Source organism: Coccinella septempunctata, chromosome 3 (genome assembly GCF_907165205.1).
Source record: "Coccinella septempunctata chromosome 3, icCocSept1.1, whole genome shotgun sequence".
In the NCBI taxonomy this organism is placed as follows: domain Eukaryota; kingdom Metazoa; phylum Arthropoda; class Insecta; order Coleoptera; family Coccinellidae; genus Coccinella; species Coccinella septempunctata.
The window spans coordinates 32107171-32130043 of NC_058191.1; the positions used below are offsets into that span (position 1 = coordinate 32107171).

At 34.9% G+C, this 22873-nt stretch overlaps 1 protein-coding gene across 2 annotated transcripts in view; it reads left to right on the forward strand.

The window, feature by feature from the left end:
• The first annotated feature begins 2432 nt into the window (after positions 1-2432).
• The window catches only part of LOC123310122, a 71315-nt gene continuing 50874 nt past the window's right edge, over positions 2433-22873 (forward strand). For both annotated transcript variants that reach the window (XM_044893515.1, XM_044893516.1), the window contains exon 1: positions 2433-2473. The gene's annotated coding sequence lies outside the window, so the exon portion shown is untranslated. The remainder of the gene's footprint in view (positions 2474-22873) is intronic.

Below are 22873 nucleotides of genomic sequence, written 5' to 3' on the forward strand. Positions count from 1 at the left end.
AGCCCGAATTAAATAAAAAAATAATTTTCTCGAAATTTTCGTAAGCAGACCGGAATAGGGTTGGTGTACTTGAAACGTCGATAATGTTAAGACGACGTTGCCACAATCATTTCTCAACTTCTATTTTTTTTTCATGCAAAAATGCCGAAAGCGCTTCCCAAAAAGCAATGATAAATTATAAGTAATTGAAGTCGATGTATTCGATGTGAGGAAATTAATTTATTTTATTTATTTATTTATTTTGGGAAGAATCGTACAAATATTTCAACAGTGGATTTTTGAGGTCAAAAGAAACGCTTATTTTCCATACCATTATTTTCGATTCGCCCCTGATAAAAAGATATACCCATCTTAAGTTTCCATAATGAGCTGTGCCACCCCTGGAAAAACAAAGTTACCATCAGAATAACTAGCTTACTCTGTGACACTGCACATCTGAGGATTTTTAAAGAGAGTTGCATTCACACGTACTTTTTAGTTGCTTTTTGTGAGATTATTTTCCGAAGTAAATTCACAGTGTGATAACATACGTTAGTACGGACTATAAAGCGTTGGCTGCTTTTATAAAAGTGAATGGAGTATATGGTGCTCTAACATTTTCCGTCGGCTAGGCGATGAAATTTTGACAGTTGATGTATAATGTTTGAAAATAATGCTGAACTACTAGAGTAAGATCCCAGAGCAACCAGACATAACTTATTTTCACACAGATGAAACTTTAGGATCTCACTAGAGTCTCATGTGCTTTGAATACCTGCGAACTTGTGGAGCTTGCCTAGGGCATATACCAGGTGGCACAGGTAACTAAAAATATGTGATACTTAACATATTTTCACATGGCTGATATTTATATATGTTTTAAAGAATATTATTCTGAAGATATATTATAAGTGACAAGCACTTTCCATGGGCCAAAACTCTTGTCAGACGCTCTGAAGCTGCACAAAAAATTAATGAACTTCACTTATTTTCATATGTCTGATATTGAAATATGTCATTTAAGTAACTATAAAAAAGTTATATTTCATCACTCAGACAAATAGTAGTGACTTAGTGACCAAACATCCCCTAAACATGAAAATTATTTAGCCGGGAGTGCGAGCGCGAGAGTTGCATGCGTTTCAGAGTGAGTGAGAGAGAGTGAGACAGACTATGGTAACTCGGTTCCCTTTCACAATCTCTTTGGAGTCCCTTTACCGTATACTACATATTGCTCGCACATGGCACATACACTATACACATACATAAGAGTATCAACCATTGCACATACACAGCACATGCTTATACACAATAAACTAACTGACTGCGTTCATATTCCCTTGTTAATTCAAATACAATGGAGTAGTATTTTCTTTCGAATTCTTAAGTAGTTAATGAACAGGCATGTCTCTTATTAAAAGAATAATTCTTTTGTATTTTCGTAGATGATGCCAGCTTTTGCAGCAATCGATTGCAGTACAGTACAGTCTCCATTATGCGAAATAATGTGAACCAAAGTGATTTTGGATAATCGAAATTTTGGTTGATCCAAATCTTTTTTTTTTAAATAGGAGTTTAGGATGCTTGTATCATTAGATCGAGAAGAAAATAAGTAAAATTCATTTATTTTTTGTGCAGATTCAAAGCGTATGGCAAGAGGTTTGGCCCATGGAAATAATAATAATAAAATAATAAGAATAATATCCTTTAAAACATATATAAAAAGCAGCATCGACCAGATTTTGTGCATTACCTAACTCAACCAGCGCATTTGCACCGTAAACCTAAAATTGTAATATTCTCTTTTCCCTTTTTGTTCGCAAGTTAAAGTTATATCATCATCTGTACAAACGTACAGAATTCAGTTTAACAGTGTTTGATAATATTTTCGACTCAAAGTTAGAATGTTTCATTTGGGCCAAGTGATAAAAGTTCTCGTTTATAGGAACGAGCGCTCAAAAATAATAATAGTCGTCCAGTCGCAGGAAAGTCCATTAAAATTCAATTCTTCATTAAAATCTTAATCCTCCATTTTTCCCTTCAAAAATGACAGTTTTAAATTTTGATAGGACATCAAATCTTAATGGACTTTCCTGCAACTGGACGAGTATCTACCATTTTACTACAATGTATAAACCTATTATAATAGGTTTTTCATGAGTGCTGTAAGAGACCAACAATATTCCAATAATCTTTATAAAAGTAACCTTCTTTAGCTGATAATAGTGAAATAAGTAGTAATATTGAATCCTACATTACCCGAACTTTTTAGGAGGTAAAACCCAGTGTTGCCTAGAATATCAGATTTCATATACAATGGTGGTATCATATATTATATTCCATTTTTTTAATGAAATAACGCAATTGGTATATTTATTATAGATTAAAAATGAACAATTCAGTAATAATTGAACATCTTTATTTGGTATATACTGATTTAATTCTATTCTTGCAGGAACGCAGAATCATACTAACTGGAAAATTTCAGGAGAGTGTAAGTACCAATCATTTATCTTATTACACAAACGACTTCTTACTTCTTCAGCCGAATGAATGGGGATTTTTCTTCGACCTTAGTTCGTTTGGTTCTCAATTCAATGAAATTAGAATCGCACTTTGGCGTTACTGAATTCTGAAAAAATTTTTAATAATAAGTATTCCATTATGAAATAATTTTTTCTGTAACCAAAAATTCAAAGCTGAAGGATCTTAAATGAATGCATCTTCAAATTGCGACAATTCTCATCCTCTTCAAAGATGAATGTACCATACCCATATTGCTTAAAATACCCGGTTTTAATTCCCAACGCAAGACAACCGTGAAATTTATTCGCACATTTATATTTATGACATGAATTGCATCTTAACACGTTAATAACATAACCCCTACTGAAGGTCTGCTGGAGGAATATAGAAGCTGTAATGGTGTAATGAAATAACTCAGAACTGAGTAAGTCCTCTTAGGCGAGGTTGGAGTGTAAGCGCACCTAAAAGCTTTCTCAAATACGACAACACATCGCTTCTATTAGGAGTACACAACAGCCAGATCCTGTCGCGGGATAAACATCATCCATTGTTTCAAACCCAATATATCTTCTGTTTGTATGCGGGCATATTTCACTCGGTATTCCCAGAACTCATGGAAGCATCAAATACCCTGAAATAATCTCATCTGGGAAATCCATATTCAGGTCTCATATTCTGAACAGAAATACATATAGGGTCATGTAAGGAAACGTAGGCAATGTTCCAAAAAATCGTTATAATTATGGAATTTTGATTGATTTGGCATGAAACTGGTACATTCCCTCGATTTTCAATCAGTATACTACAAATTTTAGAACGAGATTTATATTTTTCAAAGTTTTAATATACCGGGTGCCTCACCCCAGACGCGGCGCCGCGCCCATTTTCAGGGAGTAAATAAAGATATTTTGAAAATCTTTTCTTGTGGTGTGTGTAGGGTGTACAAAAGCACAATTGTAAATTATTGTCAAATATACAAGGTCTTCGAATACAAAGATATAGACCATAGTTACACTTTTTTAAATGTGACACTCTGTATTTGACCTCAAAAATGAAATGGCAAGCTCAAATTATGATGATTTTCTTCAGATCACTTTATACCTCAAAAGGACCATTTACGAGATAATGGCGAAAATGGTTTATTAGTTTTTCATTGAAAATCGAAAATTGCTCAAAAACTATCAGGTTTAGATGTAGGAAAATTTTATGATGTAGTTTCGAAATTATTTTTTTCGTCCAACGAGATATATAAATAACGGGTGTGCCATTTGAAATAAGATAGTTTTCGACGATTATTTGTAGTTGATGTTTGAGAATTAATTATGATCACTCTGTATATTCCAGAGTTGAAATTTTCTTTTATATGTTGGAGTAGCCAACTTGTCTACTCGAAACAATTCTGTCTGTATCGCTGGCGTAACTAGTGTCTTCATTAATTACTAATTAAAAAAAATATTTTCGATTTTTCGCCATTATCTCGTGAAGGGTGCTTCTGAGCTATGAAGTAATCTGAAGAAACTCATCATAACTTGAGCTTGCCATTCCATTTTTGAGGTCAAATATAGGGTGTTACATTCAAAAAAGTGCAACTTTGGTCTATATCTTTGTTTTCGAACACCCTGTATATATGACAATAATTTTAAATTGTGCTTTCGGACATCCTACACACACCACAAAAAAAGATTTTTAAAATATCTTCATTTACTCCCTCAAAATGAGCGCCGCCGCGTCTTGGGTGGGCCACCCGGTATATAATATCCAAATGAAGCTCTAGATTTTTTTCTCGGCAAAGGTGGCCATGGGCGACCAATTTTTGAGTTACAGTTTGTCCAAGATGAACAGTGAAACACTGAAATTTCGATATACAGGGTGTCTGTAAAAAATGCGGAGGAATTAGGGAGATGATTCCTCGATGAAACTAAGAAGTATTTCCTATAAATTTGTTTCTAAATCGATCTCCCTTCCAAGATACAGCCTTTGGAAGGCGATGACGAGTTGGCAGGTTTTAATTTTTTTTATGGGTTCTAAAATACACTGAGTCATGAAACCATACATTAGATAAAGCACTAAGTCGATGTAATTCACAATTTTTTTATTTTTCGTAACTTCATTATTAGAGGTTGAAAATAACAACTCCTCATTACTTTCCTTCAAAAATTGTTTTCGTAGGATGGATTTTCGAAAAATAAAATTGTCTTATGGTTTCCCATTCAATTCAGGAGAAAGAAGTCTCTTGCAAAATTCCGATACGGTCGATACTTACAATCAGTTATGATCACTGTTCATTCCATTTCATCGTATAAGTGTTCCATAGAATGACTACATCCCGCTAAAATACATCTTGTTATTTTCAACCCCTAATAATGAAGTTATGAGATCTAAAAAAACTGTGTTAGTAACATCTACTTAGTGCTTCATATTATGTATAGTTTTATGACTCAGTGTTTTTCAGAACCTGTTAAAAAAATTAACTGTCAACTGTTCTCTCCTTGCTTGGACTCCACAACTAAGTACCGACTTCAGAAAGTTCAAAATGCATGTTGTAGATTCATATTCGGTTTGCGCAAGTTTCCCAGGATCTCTAGTAAAATAAAGGAACTCCAGTGGTTGAGACTCGATGGCTTGTACAGATTGCAGCTTGCTGTTTCAATTAAAAAAATGTTGACTTCGTCTAACCCTCCATATTTGCGTGATAAGCTTATCTTTCAAGGAGATGTACATGATGTGTCTGTAAGACATAGGAATAGGCTTATGCTGCCCCGAAGTAGATCAGCCATGTTTCAGCGATCCTTCACGTTTTGTGCTGTCAGTGTATATAATACCTTTAAGTACCTATTCTTTACCCTACACCATTTCATGGTAGAAGGAAATCGATTATATATATATACATAAGTACCTATTCGATAGTTACTCTTTGAATGGTGTTAGAAAACATTTGAGAAGACACTTGCTACTTTCTCAGAATAGTTAGGATTATTGTTTTTGTAGTATAGGTTGTAGTTTTTGTAGAATTTTTTTTTCATCCTGTTTTGTTATGTTATATCAGAATTTTTTTTTATTTGTTTTCGATAAAATTATTGTAAGAGGTTAAGTAGAATAGCTATAGGCTGAACTTCGCCTCATTATTGTATTCATAGAGTACAAAATAAAGGCCCTATATTATTATTATTAACCCTGCTTATTTTCATCGAGGAATCATCTACCTAAGTCTATCACATTTGTTTACAGACACCCTGTATACAGGGTTAGAACTATTTAGAGATGGACTACAGGAATATCGAAAACCGTTAGAAATACAGGGTAGCTTAAATTACAAAAAAGTTCCGTTATTCAAGGATGAGTGGGTGGGTGTAAACAGTTCCCAAATATCTCTGATGGTTTCTGAGATATCTCGAAAAAACGGAAAATCAAGATTATAATTTTTTTTCATTTCATTTGTTTTTGGAGATAACTACACGAAATTCGGTGTGTGGTCATAATTCTATATAGCGATTATATTGGTGTACTACTTTTTGTAATTTAAGCCACCCTTTATTTTTAACGGTTTTCGATATTCCTATAGTCAGCCTCCAAATAATTCTAACCCTGTATATTCTGTATTATACTAGATCAATTAAAGAAACTGCAATAAAGTATGCACTTATATTCAGAGAAAAGAATTAAATTCTATAAAATTAACCCTTTTACGAGATGTTTCAAGCGGTTCAAGCGATTCAAAACAACGGAAGATATACTTCGATGAAACAGCGAAATTCTATGTTATCGCACCAGGGGCATTATATGGCTTCCGGCACAAATGCTGGGAATCACGTCCCTACCTAATAGCATACTCGAAAAATACGAGCCTTTGAGGAATTTCGAGCCCTGCTTTATTATCTCACTAGGGAAAACCACGAAACATTCTAACATAGATTCCTTTGATGCAAAGGATTGATTGAATCAATCAGTAGATTGGGGAAATTAATTCCATCACAGATTAAAGGAAAGCCTTCTCGGTGAGGTCGAGTTCCAGAAGGAAACAAGGAGGTATTCATAATAATCTATAATGAGGGGGTTGGAAATTAATTCTGGAAACATTGAATTTGATCACCTTACGCAATAATACCTATATACCAAAGAACATTTCCATTAGCGGGAAATGTAAAAATAAATCATATCATTATGGATTGGAGGAAGAAATACACTTCCATATCCGATGGTATATTGACACATACACTGCGCAAAAAAATTAACGCACATTAGGAAATCTCAAATTTATTCTACAACTGAAGGTGTTCTCAATGATAATTATTTTTATCAGAATTATGCATGCATATGGTATCCACTTTCAACGGTTTTCTTCAATACAGATGTTTTTTCCCAGCAGGAATAAAAAAAGATGATATTATCAGGTTTTGAATGTAGTAGCTCCATTCTAAATTCAGTTGTTCTCGATCAATTCTAGTGATCAATAGTTTTTCTTTCGTTTGATTTTCTACACTCGATCGTTATGCAACGCGAAACACGCAATTTGACCCAAGAGGAATGTGCCCAAGCGGTAGTTTCGCGAGAAGAAGGGTGGACATACACAAGAATTGCAGAAAGGTTTGGAGTTTCCTATACAAATACAAGTGTGTCCAGAATGTTGCAGCGATTAAGGGAGATAGGTATGAATGTCCGAAGACCAGGACAGGGTAGACCACGGGTAACAACTGCCATTCAAGAACGTTACTTGACAGTTTCTTCGTTGAGAAAACTGTTTGCGACCGCTCGCCTCCTTCAAATTCAGCTTGAGCAAACTCATGACGTGCAAATTAGCACTCAGACAATAAGAAATCGGCACAGAGAATATGATTTAAGGCCTCGTGTCGCGGCAAGAGGTCCAGCTCTTACCCCAGCCCATCGAAGGGCGCGTTTGGATTTTGCGAGAGAGCATATCCATTGGGAGAGGATGATTGGGAAAGAGTTCTCTTCATAGATGAGTCTAGATTCTGCCTCTACCATTGTGATCGACGTTCCCTTGTATACAGACGTCCACATGAAAGATATATGCTCAGTGCAATTTCCTGAATAATACTGGTTTCGGGGGAGGATCGATTATGGTATGGGGTGGAATATCTTTGACTTCTCGCACAGACCTAGTGGTCGTTGATGATGGAGCTATGAATGCTAATGAGTATATAAGGAACATTCTTGAAAAGCATGTAGTGCCATTTGCCCCATACATTGGTGAAAATTTCATTTTTATGTGCGATAATGCCAGACCCCATCGTGCGCGCATCGTTCAGGAGTACCTTGAAGAGGTTGAAGTCTCTCGAATGGAATGGCTAGCAAGAAGTCCAGATCTCAATCCGATTGACAGGTTTGGGACAACCTCAATGGAAGGCTGAGAAGTTCAGAAAATCATCCAGCTACTCTTAATGACTTAGGAATCCAACTCGGAGAAATCTGGGAGGATTAGCTCAGAACATTTTAAGATCACTCATTTTGAGTATGAACGGTCGTTGCCGAGCTGTAATTAATGCAAAAGGTGGAAATACCAAGTATTAAATCACTTATCAGCATTTCAGTATTTTGAAAATTGTTCATTTCTCTTCTTTCACATAAGATTCGGTGAAATCCTGAATTTTTCTTCCATTTAATGTGTCTTGTTTCGTTCAAAACCTTCCCGAGAGAACATAAAAAATAAGTTATAAAGTCAATGTAGAGTTAACTTTCATTAAAATTGAGATTTTCAGAATGTGCGTTAATTTTTTTTGCGCAGTGTAAATGTGAAACACTTGTGAACATATCTCGAATTCTCCAGTGAAGTTTCATGAAGTGAATCGGAATAACGTGAAGTGGACAACTTCACATTTCACAACTCCAGAATCTTCCAAAAATAAGATGGAATAATTTGAATCATATTATAATAGATCCATTTTTCTGTTGCGTGAAACCCACAGGTCTCGTGATTTTCAGAAAAAAGTTATTATTTCGAATCCCTCGATTTCAATTATTTTGCCTCGCGAACGTGTTATATTTCTGAGGTATTCAGAAGATTTTTATACTCATAACTCTTCCATAAGTTCAGTGTTATTCTGGCAGAAAGAGGATTGGGGAGCACCAAAATGGCGGATGATTTATCGCAGGGCTGTCTCTTGTCAACTCGGATACCCGATTCTGAACTCAACCATTCTTGCTTATGACATGCTCCTTGCTTTGATCAATGCCAAAGATGAAAAGAAGTGCAAGAGATTTAATGTCAGATTTATATTGATGATGCATTATACACGAAAATATGATTAATTATTTATTTCATGGGTTGAGCCGAAAGGAGAATTTCTGCATTTAGCGAGTGGAGTTTTTCATGAAATATTGTACGGAATTGTTACAAAATATAACAGAAATCCAAAATTTTTCAAACCTCTGATTCTCCACCTCAACCTACAGCTTCAGATCTAGCTTTTTGAGAAAAGGAATAATGTGATCCAGCATCATATTTTCTGTAGGGATTCTTCTCCTTTCGGAGAAAGCCCCCCTTTTTTTGCAACAATACTTTGCAAGGATTATTTTTCAACTTTTCTACAGCTTATTGGATGAACTTAAACCATGAGCTGTTTCATGATGACACCATGTATCTGTTTCAGGTTTTTTCTATTCAGCCAATTCTCCTCTTTTCTAAGTAGTGACAATTTGCGATATTCATCAGTTGTGCTCCAATTTTTTTGTACTTTCATCTACTTCGTAAATCTGCAGGATATACCTACACCTATACCAACAAGTTCTAGAACAAATGATTGTCGTGCTCATTGCCTGCAATACTATTCTATTTCTATTTCATTCTACCACATAGAAGTATTAGGTTGTGGTTGTGTTGCTATCACTTTCCTTAAATATCTTTGCTCCTTTTCACATTGATTTTTTTAATTTCTAAAATGAGGATAATCTTGATTATCAAATTTGATTTTGATAAATGTTCAATTGAACTGAGATTTATTCAGATAGATACCGCCGATTGATGTAAAAATCCATCTACCTATTCGTCATCTGCCAGATGGTGCTAAATGATTGTTATAACTTCTGAGGGTCTACCAACATCTAATGAAACTCCGTCAATTCGGAGACGTTGTTCTGACGGGGTCAAATAAGACCAAAACCATGATCAGCATATACTCTTTCAATATGACGAAGTTGAAAAAAAAATAAAAATGATTCTCTTGATTCGACCATGTGGCTTCGTTTAGGATATTGGCTCCTTAGATATTTACGTAGTTATGAAATTGGAAACTTAGGATTGCAGAATTATTCTCATTATTTTTAAGTAACTTACACGATTTTATGAACTGGCTCATTTTGATACCAACTGACAGAAGAGATTTAGGACACAAGTGTATAAAATAGAATAATACTTCAAAATCTCATCAATAAAATTCGTCTAAATCATTCACGAATTTTTTCACAATGGGCATCAAAATCTTCTTGTCCGAACATTCCAAGCGTCGTCTAAAAATGGGATGAAATGAGGAAACATCATGGCACTTTTTCAACATAACTAACATAAGCACTTCCAAGAAACTGCTTCGATTTTCTACATTTTTTTTTCACCCAAAATTGCACGATACTACAATTATGATTCTCCCAGAAGTGACGTGATGCATCTAATCCGATGAACTTGGTACTGAACCATTCATTGTCCAGTGGTATGTTTATGTTTTGTTTCGTTTTTGTGATGCCGGAGTCAGCTTTCACAGTCCCGTACTTGAAATTCAATGAAATTTTGTCGAACTTTTAGGGGTTGTATCTCAGCCATCTTGAATATTTCATATAGACAATTTTTGGTTGAACGACTTATTTTGGTGAATTCTACCTTCTGTCAAAAAAGCCTCACCTTTGAAAATACCCTGTATTTATATCATCCGATGGTGTCTATCTGTATGCAGCCGAATGTTTATTTTAGCAGATATAGGCGATATTCATTTCGCAATGAAATGGATATGGCCGCGTAAAGAACCTGAACGTGCAAGGGTTGCGTTTGGTTCAAGAATTCTGCGGGAAGAACTTCCCTCCTCTCACTGTCAGAATTATATAAAACATATAAAAGAGTCGTTTCTACGGATCGAACAGATTATCCTCTCCCCAAAGCCGTTCTTGGTCCATTTCTAGGCTGAGTAGGCAGCCGTAATTTTATGCAAAGGTGCTTCTATTCCATACCCAGCACCGGCATTTTCAATGTGAAATGTGCTGAAAAGAAATCGAGAGCTTTCATTTTGCGGAATAGAATTACCCTAATCTGCGTTTCCAATATAGGAGAACATTGGCCTGTAACCGAGCACGTATCAGGTCCGATAGAGCCGTTCCGAAAATTCGGTAGAATCGAAATTCAAATCTCTTTAAGTCCGGAAAAGTATATCTACCTAATAAGAATTTATTCGAGTTGCAACGAAAGCCTTTTATTGGAGTTGGGACATCTCCCTTTCGTCTCACAGGGACCCATAGAGCCGTTAAAATGCAAATTCCATCGGATTCCTAAAGGAATATGTAGTAAACTCCGGTTAATGTAATAGATGATATCTCCTCCACCGTTGGATGCTATTGGTAAGATTGAAATTGAAATAGTTGCTGCGGTGGCTCTCCCGCTCCGAGCGAGGTATACTTCTGGTCGAATTAATCTGTGATTGGATTCTTCTTCGCTTTGTCGTTGGCTTCTCTCGTTTCTGAATTCGATTTTTCGATCAAGATTTTAGCTTCGCTCACATTTGGGTGCTCGGTTTCTGTCATTCCTTTTTGGCGTTATAACGATAAGAAAACCAAATTTGACATCACAATAAAAACGTCTGGTAGATTTTGAATAATAATACGAGGATGTATTGACATCTAGTTAGCCTAGACCAGTTCCATGTATAAAAAAATATTGCATTACCATAGCAACGAACAATAGCTCATTAGAAGTGTCAGTGTGAAGTTTGAGGTCAAAAAAGTAAACCACAGTTACTCAATAAATTAAAAGAAAGAAGATGTCCACCAAAATTGTGAAAATCGAAAAATTGTATCGAGCCATCATCAAGAACCTGTATTTAAAAGGGTTAAGAGGTAAGCAGATTCACGAAGATATGCTTAATACCCTTGGTGACCAATGTCCTTCGTATGCGACCGTGAAAAATTGGACTGCAAGCTTCAAAAGAGGTAAATTTTCTATTGGGCATGATGACCGACGGGGAAGGCCAGTTTTTGTGTCAGTCCCCGAAAATATCGATGCAGTTCATGACATGATTTTATCAGACCGACGAATTGGGCTAAAACGGATATCTGAAGTACTGAATATTTTATATGAACGCGTTCATCATATAGTTCACGTCAATTTGGACATCAGAAAAATTGCTGCAAAATGGATCCCCAAATGTTTGAATGTTGACCAAAAGCGTGGAAGCGTAGAAGCATCGCGTTCGATCTGTGCTCGATTTGAAAAACGACGTAGCCTTCTTAAACCGAATTGTTACTATGGATGTGACTTAGGTACATTTCTACGATCCAGAAATAAAGCAACAATCGATGGAATGGCGACACTCTGGTTCTCCAAGACCTAGGAAGTTTCGTGTCCAAAAATCTGCTGGAAAAGTTCTTGCTTCAGTTTTTTGGGATTGCCATGGAGTAATCATGATTGACTTTTGGGATGAGGGTTGAACAATATCCGGAGATTACTATTAAGTTGCAGGTTCGCTGTAATAAATGTATCCAATCAAGAGGAGGATATGTTGAGCAATAAAATATTTTGAAAATTTGTTTGAAGGCTAAGAATTTTTCAATATATATTTGAATTCAGGCGTCAATGATTTTGTCTGTAGCTGCCTCAGCATGAGGCTTTCGTGGACATTGTCGGGGCAGTTTCAGTCGAATTTATTTTATGAAGAGCCTATTTTATTTTATTTATGTAGTTTATAAAACATTTCAACAGTCGAGGTTAATCCCGAACTTGATAAAACGTTCTGTTCTAGGTGCCTTTATGGCTTACCGGCGTAGGAAGCCCCATTACAATATCCATCTTTATCACGTTGGAAATATCGTCCACTGTCGGAAACACAAATCCATTATTCTTTGATTTTCTCAAAAAGCTAACTTCATATTCGTACTCTCTCATGCTCAGCACATTTCTCACATAATATTTTATTGTCTTCTTCGTTGAAAATGTGAAGCTTTTTTTTGACAGAAGGTAGAACTCATCAAAATGAGTCGTTAATCCAAAAATTGTCTATATAAAATATCCCAAATGACAGAGATACAATCAGTAGAAGTTCGACAAAATTTCATTGAATTTCAAGTACGAGACTGTGGAAGGTGATTCCGGCATGGCAAAAACGAAACACAACATAAACATATGGCTGGACAATGAATGGTTCAGTACCAAGTTCATCGGATTAGATGCATCAGGTCACTTTTGAGAGAATCATAGTTGTTGTATAGTGCAATTTAACGTGCAAAAAATTGTAGAAAATCGAGGCAGATTCTTGAAAGTGCTTATGTTAGTTATGTTGAAAAAGTGCTATGATGTTTACCCATTTCATCCCATTTTTACGACGATTGTTGGAATGTTCGAATAAGAAGATTGGGATTTCCATTGTGAAAAAATTCGTGAATAATTGAGACGAATTTTATTGGTGAGATTTTGTAATATTATTATATTTTTTACATTTGTGTCCCAAGTCTCTTCTGTCAGTTAGTATCGAAATGAGCCATTTCATAAAATCGTGTCAGTTACTAAAAAGTAATGAGAACAATTTGGTAATCCTAAAATGCCCTTTTCATTACCACGTAAATATCGATGGAATATCCTAAACGAAACCACATGGTCGAACCAGGAGAAAAGTTTTGTCCCACTGCTAAGTAAAGCCCGTTTGTAACAGCCGAGAATTCTCTACTAAATTTTGGTAAGAAAACGGCAGAGATTATTTTGTACGCAACTGAACAGAGAATTCTACCGAAAGTGCGTATGTGACGGTACATAATTCACGGCGCATGAATTCTCGAGTAAATTTTCTAGAGAATTCTCGGCTGTTGCAAACGGGCTTAAGATATAAATTTGAAATTTTATAAAGAAAAATGACATATGTACGATTAAGAATTTAGTTTATCGAAATCCTTCTTGGGAATGAATTTTGAATGTGAATTTTGAAAGAGGATACCTAATCTATGGATTAGGTATCCTCTTTCAAAATTCACATTCAAGATGCCCCAAGATCTAGGGTGTACCTAATTATATTGTCATAAAAATTTATTTCTTGATTATACAAAAATATTGCATCTAATTGTAATGTTCTGTTGATGAAAAGATTTCCATTTGATAAATGAATCTTTACAAATGGTATCACGAAATGAATTGAATGATTTTTCACCACTTGAATAGAAATTCTGCTGATCCATCCTTGTTAAGAAGTCCACAAAATATGTGTGAGATATTCTATAAACATTTCAAATCCAACAACTCTTTATGTGCAACTCGCATCGTGTTCGGTAACTCTCTCAGTTCGGATTGAGCGAGATCATGAATCAACAAAATAACATTCGACCCCAAATTGCTTTCATAAATAGAGAAACAACATTATGCAAATCCCGACTGATAAACCTATCGAATCATTCGGGTGGATGATTCCGATTATAATGAGTTATGGATAATCAGGTGGATGCCGAACACGCCTGATGGGGGTTAATAAAATGGCCATTGAACCAGACTCCACCGATAGGTTTATCTCCGAATTCCCCAGCCACAGCGACTACTGGTAGGTGGCCACATTCTGAATTGCATTACGTTCACTTTGGCGTTGATTCCATTCCTGTATCCCGGTGGAATTCTGGAATCCAATATCAGGTGGAGTTTTTACAAACGGTCGTCGTATTTACCAGTATTTATCCGGATGCGATGAACGATCGAATGCCTGAATATTGATGATTTTGCATTGATGTTATGTCGAAGTTATTGTGACTGAAATACCGACACTAACATTCGGAAATTCAACTTATACAACGTTTATACTATACTGCCCCAAGTAGGGAAATGTGTCACATCTTTGAGCAATAGCCTGAATTTCGAACTGAGTCAGTTGAAAAGTAGAAATTACCACATGGGAACAAACTACAAATGCATACTTTGATTTAACTGTTCAATGTCTACATACATAATATTAGGAATATTGAATAGTTTTCAGTTGTTCTTGAATTTCAGGGTAATATTGGCATATGTCATATATATGTTGAAAAAAACCGTCGAAAAATGATTGGGAAAAATAAGTTTTACAGACAATAAAGTTGTAACCTTTTTTTTCTCATAAAAAAGCCACTAAATTGGAAAAAAAGAGAGGGGGTGACATCAAGACGTCCTTAAACTCCAATTAAAAAAAAACAAGGCTTTATGTAAGATATTAAAAGCGCAAATTAGGAAAAAGTGAATGCCATTTTTGAGTGTAGGTTATTGAGGTATTACTTTCCGTTAAGAGGGGTCTACACCGTTAAAGTGGTCCGAATTCCATTCTTCACCGATCCCTCCTAGCTACAGGGGGATGAAATCGGTAACCCTTCTTTATTTTCCACCATAACTTTTCAATATGTATTGAAATATCGATTGATATTAAATCTGGGAGGAAACTGCATCTTCTAAAATTTTCAGGGTTTTTACTTCCAATCTCTGGAACAAAATCAATTAAAAATTTCGAATTGAAATTGCTCCTGCGTAAATTCTTGTACTAATTTGTCAGGAGCAAATCAAGTAGAAAAAATTGTTGCCTGACAATGAACTGAAAAAAGGAACTTTGAACGTTTCGGACTCTGTATCAGACACCTTCATCAGAGGAAGGTCAATTTTTGAAAATCTTTCGAATTGTAGCTTTTATTTGACATTGATTGACAATACATAGAAACGTTGATTCATTCAATTTTGAAATTACCGGATGACAGTTCTTTCTTCAGTAAATTAATCCAAATATTATCTAATCCTATTGAACAATTCACCAAATTATTATTTTGATCCAACAAAATACACGTGGACTGTATAATCTTTTGTTTATAATGATCCGGTCCTGTCATTAAAATTTTAGTGTTATTCCAATCCATCTCCTGTATCTCCTGTATTAGATCAAACATGATCTGCGATCTGTGATCTATTAATTTCTTTATTTTTAATATTACTTTTATGTTCGCGTTTTCTTATTTCTAGAGGTCTAGACGTTTCACCTGTTTAAGTTTTACCACTTACCACAAATACAGGAAACTACAATTTTTTATTTTTGTTTTTCATTCAAAGGTTTAGTTTTTGTTAGTATAGATCTTAATTTTGTGTTTTGAAAACAGTGCCTATGTTGACTTTGAAACCGATACTTCTTATATTTTCATCAGGAATTACTTTCAATAATTTTGGTTGTTTTTTACGTTCTGTTGGTTGTTCCTGATCATCATTATGATTTTGGTTGAAATGACGATTTATTTCTAGACACTCTATTGTCTTCTGACTGTGTCCGTAAAAGTATGAATTAGATCCTTTGGTCTGATTTTGAACATCGAATTGGCATATTACTCATCAGAAAAATTTTCGGCATAATTTGTAAACAAATGAAGTACAAACAATGAACTAAATCGTTAATTCTACGTTGGTGGTTAAAGTGACATTCGAATTACAAATAGTCGATCCTAATCAACGAATGCGACGATAGAAGATCGTAGCTACTCTTAGCTGGTTGTTTGATAACAGAGCCAAAGAAATATTTTATTTCTTACGGAAAAACTATAATTTTTACGATCGAAACTTAGGAAACAATAAAAATCGTAAATGAAATTCAGTGCATAATTTTTAATGGTGATATTCGAAGTCTGTGGAAATTTATAGTAGAAAAACGAAAAGGACTGTCGATTTCACCCCTCTCTAGTTAAAGGGAGAGAGTGAGAAAAATAGTTTCAGGTGAATCTCTATTAAAAAAAATACCTCTGCAAAATTTCATCTGTTCAGCTTGATCCTACTTTGAAAAAAATTGAGAAAACCCATAACCAAGTCTTCATCTTTGGAACAACGTAACTCTTCAACGAAGCGTTTCCAAACATACCCCCATGAAAATTTTTCGTTTTATTTCGAGACACTGAACCTATTCCCAAATTTATTTTCAATAATCCTCGGACACCCTGTATCGAATACCTACTAGTTTTTCGCTATTAGAAAATATAGTATTTTGACTGTACCACTAAAAATGTGTTTTGGGAGAAAAATAAAAGTATTTTCATACAAAGTACTCGTTTTGTTTTTTTGTTGCCACCATGGAAACAATCAGAGCTCTATTTACATTGAATGAGCGTTTTACACTTCAGATGAATTTTTTATTCAGTTTTTTTCTAGCTTGCTTTTTTAGTTTAATGAGCAAGCACATGTAAACTACTTAGATAATATAATAAATTCATCATTATTATTCCTCCAAAATTGTGGGAAAATATATTCACCACCATCTCTAGAAATTCCCACATAATTAAACGTTACTCTGTTATATCACCCTTAGTTATCAATGAAAGCTTACTCGAGTTGAGTTTGGCTTGTCGTGACTCATGAAACGTGCAACTCACGTTAAATTAAACTACGGTTTACCGAATAACGTTGGAATAAATTCTCTCTCGGTACACTGCACCCGCGCTATTGAGATCAAGTAGCTCCGTTCCCTTTTTTAAATGGTTTTTCTTTGCTCTTACCTGGGGCAACGAAAGATAACAATTATGAGGGAGTGGATGATAAATGAGTCTCTTCCGAAATTCTGTACCCAACAGCGGCTGCGGTGGAATCGAGACTGCAAAGTTGATAATTCTATTAGGGTTGTTTACATGGATAATATGAAAATTGGATATCTTACTGTAAAGTGTTATTCTATACTGAAAGCGAGCCTTAATTTATACCGAGGGTGCCTTCACTGAGATGTTTAAAAAGGAGGTTTCAGAAAAATGATGCTTTCTTTTCGTGCAACCCCGACTGGTCTCACGGTAATGATACGATTTATTGATCAAAGCCTTTGTGATAAATTTCTAGAGTTTCACGGGGAAATCACTGTCTTCTAGAGTGTATGTTATTGACGCCAAGATTGGTACACAAAGTAACATTCCGAATTCAGTGAGTTCAACCTTTTCATTTCCATAAAAAACGTTAATAATAACCCCATCAAGGATCAAATCTAACCATCAGGTTAATCAAGTGCTGTCAGAAAAGTAAGGCCATTCAAAAAAAACTCAATAACGCTCCACATCTTTTAGAGGGTGCGTGATAAACTCCTGGTTCATCCATGAAATGTTAAGATCTGGTGAAGAAAAAGACCCATGACTTTACATCTCGCTTTCGGAGATATGCGTGATCAATCCATAGAGACAAAGATTATAGAGTAGAAAGATAAGAAACGCCGTCATATCTCTAGTACTAAAAACCGACTACATTTTGGTCAGTGAAAACACATTTGACAATGAGATGGCGCTGAAAACGTACTGTCAATACAGAAAACCTGTTTAGTAACAGTTTTCTGTTTTATAATTGAGGGGCGCGAAATTCGAATTATATTCCTTGTTGTGAATTTCAATATCGACTTTGTTGAGACCATAAAACAAACATCCTGAGCAACCAAATGAGAGTATGGTTTTGTTTTGCGATCAGAATGTTAGTTTTCATCTGAACATTGTTCGGAATCACTTGATATCAATGAAACACGCTGTCGAATGTGCTATATTTTCATTTGCAATTTATAAAAAATCCACAAAAATTTTAAATTATGGACAACGGATAGAACACAAAAGTATATCATGAACTGCTATACGTCAAAGGTGTTATTTCTGTGCAATACGTTGTTTTGAATTAATAAACTAAGTGGAATTTGTACAATTCATATCAGAAATTAATATAAACAAATATTCAATATACCGTCATAGCATACACATTTCAGTTACTGACATATTATTTACAGAATTTTCAAAACCCCAACTAAAAAAAACTTTACTGAGGTATACAAGACCTGTATATTCGCCCGTCAGTAGAATTTCTTTATGATATGGTCTCTTTATGACGAATTGATTAATGAATGAAGAAAACACTCACAGCAGGTTTCATAAAACTTTGACTTTCCAAACAACAATTTGACAGTCATTCGATGCCCAAAACTAAATCAATAGAACCTTTGCATTTCTGAATATACTGAAGGAGTAGCAATTGAGAATTTCTGAATGGACGTATAAAAGTCATAATTTCCCCTAAATTGGCCCTTTGCGCAAGGTATACTTCCTGCAAACAACAATTTACGTGGATGAACAGTTCTCAATCGACTTGCAGTAAAATGTTCATTGCACATGATTTAGTCAGTAGTGTTTGCAGGCCTTTACGCCCTGAAAATTTTATCCACTTCGTGGCACTGAAAATAAAAATCAATGAATGACCGACTAACATGTTACCAGTTTTAATACTTACATTCCCATTTTCCTTAGTAAAATTCGTTTTATTTGATCCACAGTTCTTCACCATACAATAATTTCCGAACGATATTTTGAGGTTTTCGCCAAGAAATTAGACAATAATTTCAATAATCAGCCATTAGAACGAGCTTGACAAACAAAAGGCGATACAAGAATCAAAACATTCAAAACCTCTCTGATCAAAATAGCCTGACATCTCACAAAATTTCATACGTCACTCGAATTAATATTTTAACCAGTCTTAGGGCCTTGAAAACACATTTGAAACACAGATGGCGCTCACACCACTTTAGTCGCTTCCTTTCCAATATTTCTACTCTATAATCTTTGCATACAGAGAGTGCTTATTTAATTCCCATTTAATCGGAATAGAGAGGTTCCATTAAAATATATATAGACGGTCACGCCACCTATAGATAGGTAGACCGAGGTGCTGTCTCAAAAATCGATTTCCATTTCTGTTTGTGAATAAACAAAAGCATTTTGCTGAGTAGCGAACATGTGGAGAAAAAGTGTGATTAATTCGATTACTTGGAATGTTGCAAAGAATCTTCCAGCTCAGATTCATCATAATGCTGCAATAAATCAAAAATACCCAAAACAAACAAAACAAGTCATTCATAACGAACAACCGAGATTATCTGAATCGGACGAATTTATCGTAATATATGGGCATCGCATATATCTGTTATGAATAATTTATGATGTTTATATAAAATACACAACCATAAATAAATTCAACATCAATTCAGGCCTAATGAAACTTGAAACAGTCTCAGCAGCGTCGGTCCAAATATTCATGGCTTGTATTTTTCGTTAGGGAAATCGAATTGTTTCAAAATTCGGCGGATGATTTCGGGGTTGCTGAATATTCATGGTCCCGATCCCTCGAAATAACAAATCATTTATTCCGTTTCATTATCATCGAGAATATCCATATTTGTAACTGAATTTGCAGAAAAAGCCCTTGAGCGGGAGGCTGTCAGATCGATGGAAAATAAATAAAGAAAATTCATCCAACGATAACAGACCTGTCGGATTCATCTTCATTGTATAAACGATTTGGACTCAAACAGAAGGGATGATTGACTGCTTTATAAACAAAAATACGGGTTGTTTCACATTTGACGATAATTTTATCCAGAGCCGTTTTTTTTTCCGTTTTTCCGGAGGGCTTTATACCAATCCAATTCTACCCACATTCGTCATATTCGCTCAATAATGGAAATAGCTAATTTTCTTCTTCGCCTTTCATTTCAATTGTTGTGAAATGAAAGGCGAAGGAGAAAATTCTCCTCAATTTGAGTTATTACAGCATATGCAGGTTTAAACTGAATACTTATGACTTTCATTCATGAATTTTTCAAATGCACTGCGGAAACTTTGGAAATCATTCTTCAAATATGAGCTTTTAAAATTCAAATCGTTTCTAGTTTACTATTTGGCAACAGCGCCTACTAGAAACTAAAAAGAACAATTGCTCGTTCATAAAATAACAGCTGTTGATTTACAGCCATCATAAGGCGCGTACTCAGTGGCGATCCTCAAGAGCAACCGGCCATAAAAATCCCATAAAATTTTACGACCTTCCTCGTTCGTCGCAGACTTCATAGACAGCCATCTTTGTCCATCTCATCTAGATAGTGTATTTGTTGTCCTTTATTATCAACGCATATTTCAGTCGATGTTGCCAACTTGTGCCATAAAAACGAAACGTTTTAAATTTTAAATACCAATTTTAATTATTCATTTTAAAGTACTTAAAATACTTTTTTTTGGGAAACGGTTGAAATGGTGGTTTCAAAATATGACGTTTCAAAGATATTTCATAAAAAATACATCATTTTCGTCACAAGTAGTGTTCCCTATTCTATATCACAAGGTTTCAGATGATCATTTCAGAAATACAGGGTGATTTTTTTAAGTGTTGCATTAGACTTATTCGAGGTAGAAATTGTAATACAGATTCGATATTTTGGATTTTCGTTTTAGAGTACATGAACTTGAATTGTGAAATATTTTCAAGCGGAATTTACCTCCGGTTTTACCGGAAACGAATGTGACTTCGTTATTTCAAACGCAACACCCTGTATATTTATACATATTCGAATTCTTCATTTAATTATACGCTGATTTGATGTATGATATGCGTACCTCTCAAGCGATTTTTTAATTATAGCCTGATAATCAAACTTTTCGAAAAAAAGATTCTCACAAATTAGTGTCCATATCTTCAAAATTCCTCATTGCAAGAATTTCTCTTTACGATAGTGAAACAAGAAAAAATACGCTGATACAGTTTCTTGCAAAACTTATGAGGAAATATTATACAGGGTGACTTAAACAGGGCTCCAAAGTGAGCCTCAATAAAACAATGATATTTCATTTTTTTCAATTGGCAACCCTATAATTTTATAACTCCTATCGATTACTCGTCAAATAGTTAGGGTGTCTCCAACAAAATCTTGAATCTGTACTACAATTCCTTCCTTGCGAATACGTCTAATGAAACACTTAAAAAATCACCCAGTATTAAGTTCCGAGCTTGATGGTAGTTCACATCCTTTGACATAATGCTATGCTCGTTGGAAACGAATAGTCCAGTAGACAGTAATTGGTGTAATAACCATAATAGAACTGATGATTATTGATAGCTAGAGTGCTACAATCGTTTTTTGCCAATTTTCGTAATTTTACGGAAGTTCCTTTAATTTTGATAGGCTCATCGACTAATATAAGGATTAGGAAGAATGTTTTCTGATGGAAAATTGTATAGTGAATTCAATGCTCAACGACATTGAAACTGAACGTTTTGGTCGAAAACCGCTTTGTTTATAAGTTAGATATGAGGAACTCTGAAGAATACGCTGCCTTTGCAAACTTCTCACTGACTTCTGCATATGCCTTTCAATTTTTATGAAATAATAACCATAAATGTGGGTACATTGAGTATAACTGAAATTGAACCTTAACTACCACCACACTAAATTGCCTATATACTCAGTTATCAATAATAATTTGTTCGAAATGCTGCAATAGGTTTAGACCTCATTTTTTCATCATGTATTCAATGAAAAAATAGATAAGGGGGAACTCAACAACTATTTCCAAAGCTTCCTGATTAAAACATAATGCTGTTCTTTCTGATTAATTTCAGCTATGAAATATACTGGAATATATTTCGAGATCCATCAGAAACCATGACATTCATATCAGCAGAATATATCTCTTTTTATTTTGAGTCTGTATGAATAATTTTCTTTGTTCCTTCAGAAGAGATTGTGGATTTTATCCACAAAATCGAAAACTGAATATTTAACATATTTCTTTGAGACGCAATTGGCTGAATTCAGGATAAGATAGTTTCGAAGTTCCTAAGTCACGAAGTAACAATCGCACTTGAGTCACGTACCATATTGGTATTATGCGTCATTAGATCTGACTTTTAAGGGTCATAATGAAATAAGTATTGAAGATAATAATCAGTTCACTCAACTATTATAGTTCGTCGAGATCAGACCAAACCCATATCCTTTCGTACATTCAAGGATCACTTGCAGAATATCATGGGCTTGGTTGACCATACAAAATTTCTCTTAAAAGTATTATCGTGGACTTTTCCTTAATAAGGGGTAAGAGCAAAAAATGAGTCAACCAAGCAAGAGCCGTTTTTTTCCATGGGTAGCTGCAGAATATCGTAATATATCACATTTGAAGAAGGGAGACCATCATCACTAACATGAACTGATTGACACATTGACATATGTCATAAGAGACAAATAATATGAATTTGTATACTCCATTCACATTTATTTTAGCAGTCGGTTGGCCATGAAATAATTTTCTCAAGTTTTGTAACTAGAACGGAGTGAGGTTGGCACTCATGAAATGTCGTTAATGTCATAACGCCGTTGACACAACTAATATCAATTTTTATTCCGAA